This window comes from Mytilus californianus, unplaced genomic scaffold (genome assembly GCF_021869535.1).
Source record: "Mytilus californianus isolate M0D057914Y unplaced genomic scaffold, xbMytCali1.0.p SCAF_10, whole genome shotgun sequence".
Lineage (NCBI taxonomy): Eukaryota > Metazoa > Mollusca > Bivalvia > Mytilida > Mytilidae > Mytilus > Mytilus californianus.
This window is the reverse complement of record NW_026262582.1, coordinates 11,182,916-11,196,948: the sequence shown is the minus strand read 5'-3', so window position 1 is coordinate 11,196,948 and position 14,033 is coordinate 11,182,916. Positions and strand designations below refer to the sequence as shown.

The 14,033-nt window shown below is 33.1% G+C and overlaps 1 protein-coding gene across 6 annotated transcripts in view; it reads right to left on the bottom strand.

Annotated features, from left to right (window-relative positions):
• Window positions 1-2,793, bottom strand: part of LOC127717604 (electroneutral sodium bicarbonate exchanger 1-like) — a 52,763-nt gene extending 49,970 nt beyond the window's left edge. For 5 of the 6 annotated variants that reach the window (XM_052223310.1, XM_052223312.1, XM_052223314.1 and 2 more), the window contains exon 1: window positions 2,631-2,792. The gene's annotated coding sequence lies outside the window, so the exon portion shown is untranslated. Of the gene's footprint in view, window positions 1-1,537 lie in introns of all 6 variants that reach the window. The other variant, XM_052223311.1, reaches the window with a different exon arrangement.
• Window positions 2,794-14,033: the final 11,240 nt, after the last annotated feature.

Genomic DNA, 14,033 nt, shown 5'->3' with positions numbered 1-14,033 from the left:
AACATATCAATTGATAATTTTACGTCAGAGAAAACAGAAAAATATTTTAAACATGCTATAGATAAAAAGGAAGATTGGTTATTTAACTCCATTGTTTATTTCCACTTGCAAGTCTGTGACACGTAACAATACAAAGTAGTGCACAATGTAAATGAAAATTCACACAAACACAATCACAATAATCAGGTCAAAGGTCAAGAATCCCCTGTTCTCAGCCTTAATGACCTTTTTAATGTAGGACCTCAATTCATATACGTTTGATGGTGGGCGTTAAGTGATACAGTCAGTATAGTAAATTATCCTTTCTGTGGTAGAAAAACTGGGGGCCTTGATCAGAAATGGGTTTTCTACAAATGAGCTGAGTCGGATAGTAATCGACCTTATGCAAGTGCACGTATACAAAAGTCATGTACATGTATAATACTTTGATTGATTTTGGAACATTCAAATACGAAACAAAAGATGAATTTTGATCTGTTTTTAATGGTTCTTGTAACAACTCAATTCAAGTTTCAAAAAATTGATTTATTTTTCAAACCAAAATAGGTTAACAAATGTATTGATATTCATTTGCATAAGGTCGATTTCTATCCGATTAATCATTAAGAGGGATGTCGATAATTTATTACTGTTCCACACGAAAAGGTAGGGAAGGTAGTTCAAGTCTACATTTCGTACATTTTTACATCATTTAAAAAAAAAACCAGAAGAAAAAGGTCCAACCAGGATACACCACCCTTGCAATGTAGGTTTCTCAGTATAAATATGAGTGATAGGAACTAACTTTTTATTTAATGTCATATACAATAAGCTTCATTTTTATAGATTCAGTTATTTTACGGTTAATTGGAATAAATTCTATACATTTTGCCTTGTTCGAGATATATCTAAATAACTGAATTAGTATTTTCATAATACATTTGTCCGTCAAACGAAGGAGTGGGTACTGGTGTGATTTGATATCATTTTCTGATTCAAACCACAACCTATATAAATCCAATTATGCTTTCAAACATTTATTTCCTGACTCACAAACTGATTACCGACTATAACGTCTCCAAACTTCTATGTTTCTACTAAATATTAATGTACACAAAATATTTATTAATTCAAATAAATCATTTACTGTCCAAACCTTAAATTTTACACCTTTATTATCCTAAACAGATATTCTCACCAATCTTATACTTGAATCAAATCAGTTATCATTAATATGAGAATTTTTTTTCTTTCTATGATTTACGTCACATATTGGAAGAAACTAGGCCTTTTATAGCCGACTATACGGTATGGGCTTTTCTCATTGTTGAAGACCGTACGGTTGCCTATGATTGCTTACATCCACTTCATTTGAATAGTTGTCTCATTGGCAATCATACCACATTTCCTTATTTTTATCTATGATATACCTTTCTAAAAGGCCGTATATAGTATTTATAAATACAATGTTCGTTTAATTCTTTCACGCCTGATTCTTATGTTTTTTTAAAGAATTCCGAATGTATAACCGAGCAATTCAAGACTAAAAACTACGTACCCTGGTCATCTTGCTGTTTACTTTTTTTTTAATTAGTTTTATTACTTCCTCTACTGATTGGTTATGTGTTCTACACTATTGGTTATGTGTTCTACACTATAGAGGAGACCGTTTACCAAGAATTTCACACAAGATTGTTTGGCTTTTCACATCCTGCAGCATTTTGATTACATCTGTCATATTTCCTTTTGTTCAAATATGGCAATATGACAATTAATCGCATTAATAAATAGTGCTATCATACTGGAACAAATGACTGTTGCATGATTGAGTTAATGTGTAGAAGTTTTACGATTAACGTGGTTTTTTTTTAACTGTTGTTTAGCTACTAATACAGTGTTGATTTCTTGTAAAAAGTAATATAACTATACACTTGTTTCATTACACTTATAATAACTTACAACTTAAATTTTGTCTTTCGTATGGCCACGCGCGGACCCCTCATAGAGTTGTTACAAAAGTTTTTTAACGTACAGAGAATGTGGCACTCACACTACACGGGGGCATCGGAATTAAAGTCCCCATTCCGCCCTAACAGTCGTGTTAAAGTATACGTTCAGTCTCAGGTCTAGGATAACAGACTGGTCGACGATTAAAGTATTTTTTTGCATTTTTGGATTCAATTAATTAACAAAATTATTGCCCGGTCACGATTGAAATGTTTATTTATTTATATATGTAATTACGCTGTACTTATTTATGAATGAATTTAAAAGCAGTCTTGTAGAACCAAGTATATACAAAAGGGTATTTAAATTTCATATTATTCTTTCTTGTTTATAAATAGAGAGAAGCGGTCTTTTCGCATTTATCCAAAGCACGATCACGCACTGTTTGACGTAAAAGGGATGAAATAAAAGTAGTTTAAAAAAATTCTATCGTCGGTAATCTGTTATATCTTATTTTTTTCTATTTTTTGTCATTACAATTTGTTTTCCTATATTTTGAAAAAATGATTTATAAAAATATTTGTTTACATTAGAAATAAAAATCCTTTTTTTTTATTTTATTTTTTTTTTTACTCCACGTGGATTTACTTATTAGATTTCCGTTATTTTACTTTCGGCTTGTATATCATAATAAAGTCTCTTACCTGGACAGGTAAAATTTCCTTAAGTCTTACTCCAAAATGAACACTATGTAAAAGAATTAAATTATGAACATAATTACTTTTATATATCTCTCATTAAGACACATAAGACCATTTATCTACCTGAATGTCACATTGTCAAGGTGTATATTTATATTTATATATAGGTCACCTGACCAAGAAATTTGTCACATGACAAAATTTAAATTTTTACCATATATTTAGTTTTATTGTAGCCTAGGTTTTTATTATTTTCATCTTGTGATAGACAGGTTACCACCAAAACGTGTATATTAAAACTAGTTTTATCTAACAGATATATAGTTAAACTGGTTTTGTCTAACAAATATAATAGTTAAACTTGTTTATACACATGAAATAATAGTTTAGTTAGAGAATAAAAAAGTGTTTAATTTATATGTTAAACTACTTAAAGGCACGTTTTAAAACAGTTTTATATGTTGATTCAATGTTATAATGTGACGGTATCTTTCTATACATGGATTTATTCTTCAGTTTTGAAATTACATGCATACAATGTATATGTATAAGACTCTAAAATATGGAACTTAACTGAATATTCTTAGAGGAAACCATCGCCAGTACAATGAATTCAGTATGTATCTTGCCGCTGTCCGGAGACTTCTTATATGACATATGTAGCAATAAGAAGATGGGGTATGATTGGCAATGAGACAACTCTCCATTAGAGACCAAACGACCATAGAAGTTGTTCATTTCTATACAACTAGACGTGAACCGTATATTTGGTTAGTCTCTTTTCTTACTTTGTAATAACTTTGAAATGTCAAACACCAGAGTCGAAAGATACCATAGGGGTATTCAAACTCACAATTCGAAAACAAACTGACAATGCCATGACAAACAACAGTACACAAAACACAGCATAGAAACCTAAACTAAAGACTGAGCAACACGAACCCCACCAAAACCGGGGGTGATCTCAGGTGCTCTCAATAGTAAGCAGATTCTGCTCCACATGCATGTGGCACCCGTCCAAGTGATATTTTTTCATGGATAAAGATATTAGAAGATGTGGTATGGATTGCCAATGAGACAAATATCCACCAGTGACCTAAGGCCGAGGATGCAAACAACTGTGAGCCGGAACACTGTACGATTTTCAACAATGAACAAAACCATGCAGAATTGCCTAGTCAGCTATAAAAGGCCACGGTATGACAAAATGTGAAAACATTCGAAATGGAAACCCAACCGCTTGATTTATGCTAAAACAACAAATGAAAAAGAAACAAGACAGACACCAACCAACGACAACCACATACACAACAAACACGCCGCTGACGGGTTTAAATCATCCCGGCATTCCAACGTAGACTCCTTTGAAATATAAGGCAAGAGAGGGATATGGGGTGAAAATGTCATGATATGATTTCAATTGGTGTATCTTCTTGAAGTAGGGTATCATATTCCCTTCTAGAATATCTGATATTTTGACAGTAAGCTGAAGATCGAAAAGCAATGTTATAAAAAAAAGTATAGCAAAAATACCGTACTCCAAGGTAAATTCAAACTAGAGGCTCTAAAGAGCCGTGTTGCTCACCTAGGTCTATGTGCATATTCAACCAAGAACACTCTCCAACATTGTAGACGAGAATAGAATTCATGACACAAATCTTGTACTGCTGATCGTTTTGTCTGTTTAGTTTCTCTCTATCTTCTTTAATTTTTGCTCAAAACACAAAAGAGGGTAAAAAATCTTCATTTAAGGGCAATCACTCTAATAAAGAGTGACAATCTACTAATCGGCAAAATTGACTTATTTGTAGATCTTGCCTTGCTGGTCATTTTTGTTATCTAAAGTTTCTATTTATCTATTATAATCTTTATCATATAAGGCAAAATGCAAAAAAAAAAAAATGATAAAAATCGTCATGAAAGGGCAATAACTTTAATAAGCAGACTTATTTGTTGATCTTGTCTTGCTAATCATTTTTGCAGTACAATGTTTCAAGATATAGGGAAAATATTTAAAAAAAGTAAAAAATTGTCATTTAAGGGCAATAACTCCTATAAGAAGTCACCTGACAATTTCAACGTAATTAGACAATTGGAAGAGCTCAACATTCTGTACATTTTGCCCCAGTCAGATTTTCTCTTTTTTTTATCGGTTTTCAAAATAATAGACAAAACTTGCATTTTACCCCTATGTTCTATTTTTAGCCATGCCGGTCATCTTGGTTGGCAGGCAGAGTCATCGGACACATTTTTAAACTAGATACCCCAATGATAATTGTGGCCAAAATTGGTTAAATTTGGTCGAGTAGTTTCAGAGGAGAAGATTTTTGTAAAAGTTAACGGACGACGGACGACGACGAGGACGCCGACGAGGACGACGGACGATGAACGCCAAGTGATGAGAAAGGCTCACTTGGCCTTTTGGGCCAGGTGAGCTAAAAATGGGAAGTCCATAAAAATTGACACAATCAAACGTTATCGACCGATTGAACGAGTGAAAAACATCGGTCATATTACTGACATGCATAAATCATCAACACAGAGAGAGAGACGTAAACCGTTTCAAATATAAGGAAAGAAAAGGATATGGGATTAGACGTCATGATATGATTTCAGTTCATGATTTTGGTACATGCACTTTCCGAGAGAAAAAAATGGTGGGTTAAACCTAGTTTTCTAGCTCACTTGTATGACAGTTCCGTTATATTGACAAAATTTGGTGATCAACACAAACAGACATAACAGGTTAAGGTGACAACAATTGGATCCAGCAACCAAAACTTTGTAAACATACATCACATAAATACAACACAACCGACTAAAACATTCCAAAAAGATATTAATAAATCTAACAAAGACGGACTATCAAAGATCTGTCATTAATCAACCTTTAAAGGTCAAATTATTTGTTTGTGTCAAATTCACTATCAACCACAGCAACGTTTTTGTTGGTCGTTTAGATTTATTTTCTTCATTCCGTGTATAGACACTCTATTGTTGATGACCGAATGTTGACCACAACATATCTCTTGTTGATTTTTTTAGTGTTATTACGTGCTTTCGTATTGACCTACAATTAACTTTAACCTCTCCCATCTTACAGTAAAACCTATAAAGAAACAGAGCAGTCGTTTAACTTTAAGATTGTACACAACTATATAGGACACTGTACATCAAGAAAGAGCAAAACCAGAATCGCATAGTGACATATAAAAGGTCCCGGTCCCAAGTAACTCGCCTGTAATTCAGAGGTTCATTTCTGTCTATTAGGTATTTCGTAAATTGTTTTGTTATAAATTCGGCAGTTTGTTTTTCTTGTTATTTCATATTTTTCATATCAGGGCCTTTCATAGCTGACTATACGGAAAGTGTTTTTCTTGTTGTCGAAGGCTGTACAGCGAATGACCTATAGTTCATTATGTTCACGACATTGAACTATGGTGGATATTTGTCTCATTGGCAATCATACCACATCTAGAGCTCCTTATTTGTTTATTTAAGATCGAATAAATTTATCAATTAAAAACCTAAGCCCGGGGCCTCGGTGGCCGAGTGGTCTAAGTAGTTACTACTCTAATCACTAGCCAGTCAACTATGAGGTTGTGAGATCGAACCCCGCTGACTAGGATTGTCAGTTTTCGTATCGAAGGTCGTTGGTTTTCTCCGGGCACTCCGGCTTCTTCAACTGGCCGCCACGAAATAGCCCAAAAGCGGTGCTTAAAAGTGGCGTTAAAAACACAAAAAATCCAATCAAATCAAAAGCACCAATAGGTAAATAAAGGTAGTTCCTTATAGTTTAGGAGCTCTATAAACAACAACACCGTAAAATTAGGGTGTAATACCAGTATCCCTTTTTCAATACAATTTCTACATTTCTAAAGTCTCATTTAAATCATAATATAAATAAGTGTTTTCACGCCTGTTATTTCCTTATAATGCCATTATATTTAAACCTAAAACGCCCGAAAATCAAAACAGATTATCATCTGCTATTTTTCAGTGATATTTTGAAAAATATAGAACAGATGCATGTTAGAACTATAAATATTCTTGTACAAATATGCATCTTAAAATCAAGGAATATTCTTCAAAAAGTTTTGTTTCACAAACGTACCTGCTCTTTCTCTTTTGCATCTGTCTATCATATTATTGTAAAATTATTATTCGATTTTATGCATAAATTTTGAGGAATAATGTCTAGCATATATGTAAACAACGGGAATGAAATATATGAACTATGCAAGATGAAATATGAATTCTTATAATCATAAACCACTTCAACAACCCTTTACCGTAACTTTCTATTAGGCGGACCTACATTAAATGTACACCACATTTATCAAGTGTATGTATACATAAAATTGAGAATGGAAATGGGGAATGTGTCAAAGAGACAACAACCCGACCATAGAACAGACAACAGCAGAAGGTCACCAACAGGTCTTCAATGCAGCGAGAAATTCCCGCACCCGGAGGCGTCCTTCAGCTGGCCCCTAAACAAATATATATACTAGTTCAGTGATAATGAACGCCATACTAAACTCCAAATTGTACACAAGAAACTAAAATTAAAAATAATACAAGACTGACAAAGGCTAGAGGCTCCTGACTTGGGACAGGCGCAAAAATGCGGCGGGGTTAAACATGTTTATGAGATCTCAACCCTCCCCCTATACCTCTAGCCAATGTAGAAAAGTAAACGCATAACAATACGCACATTAAAATTCAGTTCAAGAGAAGTCCGAGTCTGATGTCAGAAGATGTAACCAAAGAAAATAAACAAAATGACAATAATACATAAATAACAACAGACTACTAGCAGTTAACTGACATGCCAGCTCCAGACTTCAATTAAACTGATTGAAAGATTATGTCTTCATCATATGAATATCAGGCACAATCCTTCCCGTTAGGGGTTTAGTATCATACCATCATAACATATATGAGAAGAACATAACCCGTGTCATGCCAACAACTGGTTTTTAAATAAATGTGTTTAGTGCCGATGCAAAGACCCTATAAGTGAATCAATATTAACGCCAAAATATGCAATCTTTAATGACCTGACAACAGTATCGTAACTATATCCCTTCTTAATAAGTCTATTTAAAGGTTTTGTTAGCTTCAGAGGTGAATACTGACATTTTTGTGCTTTATAAAGAATATTTCCATAAAAAATTGGATGTGAAATACCTGAACGTATAAGAAGTCTGCATGTAGAGCTATATTTACGAATGATGTCCTTATACCGATGATAAAATTTAGTAAATGTTTTGACTAGTTTGTGATATCGAAAACCCTGGTGTAATAATTTTTCAGTAATACATAAATTTCTCTCGTTAAAATCTAAAACATTGTTACATACACGAGCGAATCGTACAAGTTGAGATATATAAACACCGTAAGATGGTGACAAGGGAACGTCACCATCTAAAAATGGATAATTAACGATAGGAAATGAAAAATCATCTCTTTTATCATATATTTTAGTATTAAGCTTTCCGTTAATGATATAGATATCAAGATCGAGGAAAGGGCAGTGGTCATTGTTAGTATTAGCTTTATTTAAAGTAAGTTCAACAGGATAAATTTCATTAGTATACATACTGAAGTCGTCATTATTGAGAGCCAAAATATCATCCAAATATCTAAAAGTATTATTAAATTTGTGTATCAGATGTTGTTTCGATCGGTCTTTGCTGATTTTTGTCATAAATTGTAACTCATAGCAATACAAAAAAAGGTCCGCAATAAGTGGTGCACAGTTAGTCCCCATTGGAATTCCGATAACCTGACGATATACGGAATCTCCAAAGCGAACAAAAATGTTATCTAGTAAAAATTCAAGGGCATATATAGTATCAAAGCATGTCCAATTGACATAGTTTTTTTGTTTATTGCTACTAAAAAATGACCTAAAAGAGTTTGAACATATATATTCACATTCTGACTTTTTAAATGCCCATTTAATTAGGTGTGTGAATTTTTTCTTAATGAGAATGTGAGGCAATGTGGTATATAGGGTAGAAAAATCAAAACTTTGATGCATTCTCCTGGGAAAACAATAGGTTATTAATCTCATAAAATGGTCATTTCAAAATTTATTAGGTTATCAACTAACTATAGCGACGAGCTGAAACTCAAAAATAGGTCGTAAACTTTTATATTCCTCAAACAATATTTTTTTCAGACTGAAGACTATAAAGGATACCATCGGGGAGGGGGAGGGCGGATCCGTGACTTTTGAAAGGGGGACGTAATTCCAGAATACGTATTAGATACTGTCTACTGGAGCGATGTGAAAAAAAAATTTGGACGATTTAATGCTAAAAAATCATATTAATCGTTTCGGTTAAAAAAGACATATAGGATAAAAGAAAAATGTTCAAATAATGATATTGAAAATATAAATAATCTTCAAAAAAATGATAGACGTTGTTCATACATGTTCTGAAGGGTTTGCATATAAGTAAAATGTATGTTAAAAACTTATAATGTTGATAAGATTGTTATATTTAGAAATAGAAGTGTTATTTAACCAGAAGAAGATGGTTCATTAATTGACAGTATATTGAGTCGTGTGATGAATTTATATATCTCGGTATGCTGTTGAATTATAATGATATTTTTACTAATACCAAGAAAATGCTGTCAAATTAAGGTTAAAAGGCTGTGTTCGGTTTATTTAGTAAAATTCAAGAAACGTACTTGATGCAGAGACACTACTGTCTTTATTTTATACATATGATCCAAGCATCTTGAATTAAGGCCGTGAAGACAGGGGCGGATCCAGCCATTTTTAAAAGTGGGGGGAGGGGTCCCATACCAGGATAAAGGGGGGTTCCAACCATATGTCCCCTTTCAAAAGCATTGATCGTCAAAAAATGAACCCCCTCCCTGGATCCGCCACTGTAAGTAGCTATATAAGGATACCATAAAGCAATTGTGATTGAAACTCTTCATTTATATTTTTAAAGATAATTTTGAATACTACAAACCAAATGGTATATTTTGAACAGTCCCATGGTATTTACAGAGGTATTGTAAAATGATGAAATATTGGTTTAAATTGATAAAAACTGACAATTTTATTCTGAAAAACTGTTATGCAGGTATGCTGGAGGCTTGCTATGTAAAAAGTAAAAAAAAAATTGATTTGGTCTTCAGCAATGAGAAAATTCCATATCGTACAGTTGGCTATATATAAAAGGCCCCGACGTGAAAAATGTGAAACAATTCAAATGGGAAAACGAATGTCCTAATTTATAACAAAACAATTTACGAAAACAAATATGACCGGCAGACCTGAACCAAAGGCAACCACTGAACTACAGGCGAGTGACTTGGGACAGTCACATAAAGAATGTGGAGGGGTTAAACTACTAAAATCTGTATTGCTTTTGGAATAAAGAATATATATAATAATACGGAAATAAAAATATAAATTACAAAACAATTTGACCATATTATATCTATCCATTTAAGAAAATGAAATAGCAAATGAAATTACTAGTTAGTTAATTGATATTTCATATCAAAAGATACGATATAAAAGTAAATAGATGTGGTAAGAATGTCTAGTAGCAACTTTCCACCAAAGACCACATGACGAGGATGTAAGAAACTTTAGGTCACCGTACGGTCTTCAACAACTTCTAAAACCTAAACCTTAAAGTCACCTATTTAAAACTAGGGCATTATGTTTTTCATTATTCTAATTTGCTCTGTTTCACAATGTTGAACATTTTGATAACCTTGTTTTAAGAATAAAAACTTGTGTTTTACGCCCATTAATCTTCATATCCTAAATAATTTGACTTCTAGACATGACTTTTCATACGACTTTGACAATGTAATAAAGGTCATTGCCTTAAAGTCTGAAACATATGCATATATACGATATCTTTATAAACGGTATATTTAGAGTAAATATATATTTTTTATTAGAACAAATTGGACTAAATTAACGATTGACCAGTCCTAACAGTGATCTAGTATAATTTCTTCATATGTAAGTGGTAAGCCTAACTATCCGGCCTTGATCACAACAGCTCTATTTTTAACAAACCTATGCAGATGCAGTAGATTTACGATGAAAAAAATCCAGGTGCAAAAATCCAGTACCAAACCAAAAAAAAAAAAAATGGAGAAAAAATGAAATCAACAGTACACCAAACACCAACACAAACAACCGAATGAACACAAACAGTATAAGTATCCGCAAAGTTTTTGTATGCGAGACACAGTGATTACTTCCCGGCAATGGCGGCAGCGGCGGCGGCGGCGGCGGCGGCGGCGGCGGCGAGAGCGGTGCAAACTATTTGTATATAAAGATTTATATTTCAGATGGTAGACCTTGATGCTTAATACCTTGTGTGCAGATACCTTATATTACAAAGTTTCCGTCTTTCATATACTCATTGTCTATGACTTCATTTTCATGGTTCGGCGACTGCTTGCACAAACATTAAAGTGTTTTTGCTATGTGAATTCCTCACTTATTATAAGTAATAGGATAGCTATATTTGGTATATGGGTTCCTTGTAACGTCTACATGTCAGTCAGCCAGTATTCACCTGACCTCGACCTCATTTCATGGATAAATAAATCAAGGTTAAAGTTACGTAATTATTAGGTCCATTTCTCAGATACTATAAGTAATAGGTCAACTATATGTGATGTGTTGAATGATTGTAAAGGGTACATGTCAGTCTGACAGGTATCATCTGACCTTGACCTCATTTTCATGGTTCATTGGTCAATGTTAAGATTTTGTGTTTTGGTCTGTTTTTCAAGTACTATAAGTAATTGGTCAACTATATTCGGTTTATGGAATGATTTGAAGGTGTACATGTCTGTCTGACAGGATTTATCTTGACCTCATTATCATGGATCTTTAAAAAAGTTAAGTTTATGTGATACTTGTAGTAAAACCTTTATCTTTAAGACTTAGAGCATAAAATCAGTGGTTTGTAACGCAGACGAGACATTTCATATTATAATTATTATTATTATTATTATTATTATTATTATTATTATTATTATTATTATTATTATTTAGCTATGTATTTATTTATATTTTTTTTACCATTTACAGAATAGAGAGTAATTGGCCAAAAAAAAAACAAACAAAAATTCTTCATAAAAATTAAGAAATAAGAATTTAAAATATGGTGTTTCATTATATGAAGAATAGAGAACATGGGCAAAAAATGAAGAAACGATAAATTATGGGCTGGTAAGAACTGAAATAACAACAACATTGTCCAAAATCGAATGAAAATGAAGAATTCACCCAACAAAATTCTGAAAATCATTGTGTTCAAAAAGTGAACACAAAAATAAAATATAAAAAAAGCGAGAATCGTAATAGGCGAACGTGAAAATTCCATCAGAAAAATAACCCTACAAATGGTCGTCACCTTAGATTTATACCTAAAGGGCAAAACACAACAACATAACCATTGACAGAAAATGCAGCCACTCTGCACTGCTGTAGTTGTAAAATATTAGGAATTTCTGATCTGAAATCTTTATTTACCAGCCTATCATTCAGAATATACGACAAAAACAACAGGAAACTAATGACATTAATTACCAGTCATCAAAATATTTAATAAGTTATACAGAACATTTTTTATGGAGTCAAGGACACGCTTGCAATATGGGAATTAAAAATTTTTTCCCAATCACGAAGAATAACTTGCTTCCCAACCCCCGCAAATTCAAGTGACAGAAAACAGCACGTGTAAGCGTATTGTATCTTTTGTGTATGTAACATTAAATCATAAAGATTCTGTATGGCTATTCAACTGACTTTTTATGTTATGTTTTATGTTAACATCACAAATAGGCTATGTTTATGAGACGAACAAGAAATATGTGTGACAAACGAGAGTATTAATGAAAAAAAAGGAGATTGATTGGACACAATTTGATTGTCAAAATATATATTGAGAAGTTGGTAGGGTTAGACAAATAAGTCTCATTATCGGCTCTAGATAAGCTTACTAATACCGCATAATGCTGAATGGAACATTTTCTGGCTAGTGACTATGTGCATGACATTCTCATAACGCTTGACAATTAACGTTACTCCCGATGAACGGATTGCGTAATTGATACATCCTGCACAACAGCGGACGTCCTTTGCGAGATGGTGGGGACGTATCCTTTAGTCGGCGAAACTTTGATTCGATTCCTATAACCAGATTTTCGGTGATGGAAGGGTGTGTACAACAGGATTTTCATGACTTTTTAGTTTCAGATCGCAGAGGGAAAATATTTTAAATAACATATTGTATAATGAGTTAGTTTATTAGAATGGTTGACGAGAAAAACGAAAAGCCAATTAAGATTAGGCTGACGGAAACTTAAGTTGTAATACAAGTATACAATTTGTCGTTCTCGACCCAAATAAATGGAATTCAAAATTAATATAAAAAATATGTAAATTGGAAAAACAAAAATTATTAAAATATTTTTTTATATATATTTTTGAAGTTTCTTCCTTAATTATATTGTATGATAACTCGTTATAGTGCTTCCTGGTAAAAAACGATTCATGTATGGATATAGATATATTTGGTAAGGTTCGACTTAATTTTCCACATTCATTTTCTAAATCTATACCACGTCCAATTAGTTCCACTGGCTTACCGTCTAGAGATTAAGAAATAAACATGAACTATGGAATACATTTACCTTTTATAAATGGTATTTTTCTAACATTAAATTACAGGGGGGGTTTATACATAATAAGAAACATCCTTAACTACCATGAAATGAGCTTGTCTATAATCAATGCAACATGTACGATTTAGTTCATTTTATATATCCGGGTTCTTGTATGTCATCAACATGCCTAATGTATCGTAAGACATCAACGATAACATTTAAATTAAAGATAAAGTTGGGTATGTGACAGCATGTGTTTTCACACTTACTGGAGTAACAAGAATTCGTTAGCCCAATACCCATCCCAACATTTTTTCATGTGACAGAAGTAAAAAATCTATCTTCACATGGAAACGGGGAATGTGTCAAAGAGACAACAACCCGACCAAAGAGCAGAAAATAGCCCAAGGCTACCAACGGGTCTTCAACACAGCGATAAAATCCCGCACACGAAGGCGAGCTTCAGCTGGCCCCTAAACGATAATGTATACTAGTTCAGCGAAAATGGACGTCACACTAAACTCCGAAACATACAAATGAACCAAAATTAAAAAAACATACAAGACTAACAAAGGCCAGAAGTTCCTGAGTTGGGACAGGCGCAAACATGCGGCGGGGTTAATCACGTTTTGTGAGATCTTAACCCTTCCCCGATACAAAGTATACAAGATATAACAAAAAGTTCATGGGCACTCACTATGTAATGAGTGGAAAGGGTGAGCCGCTAGA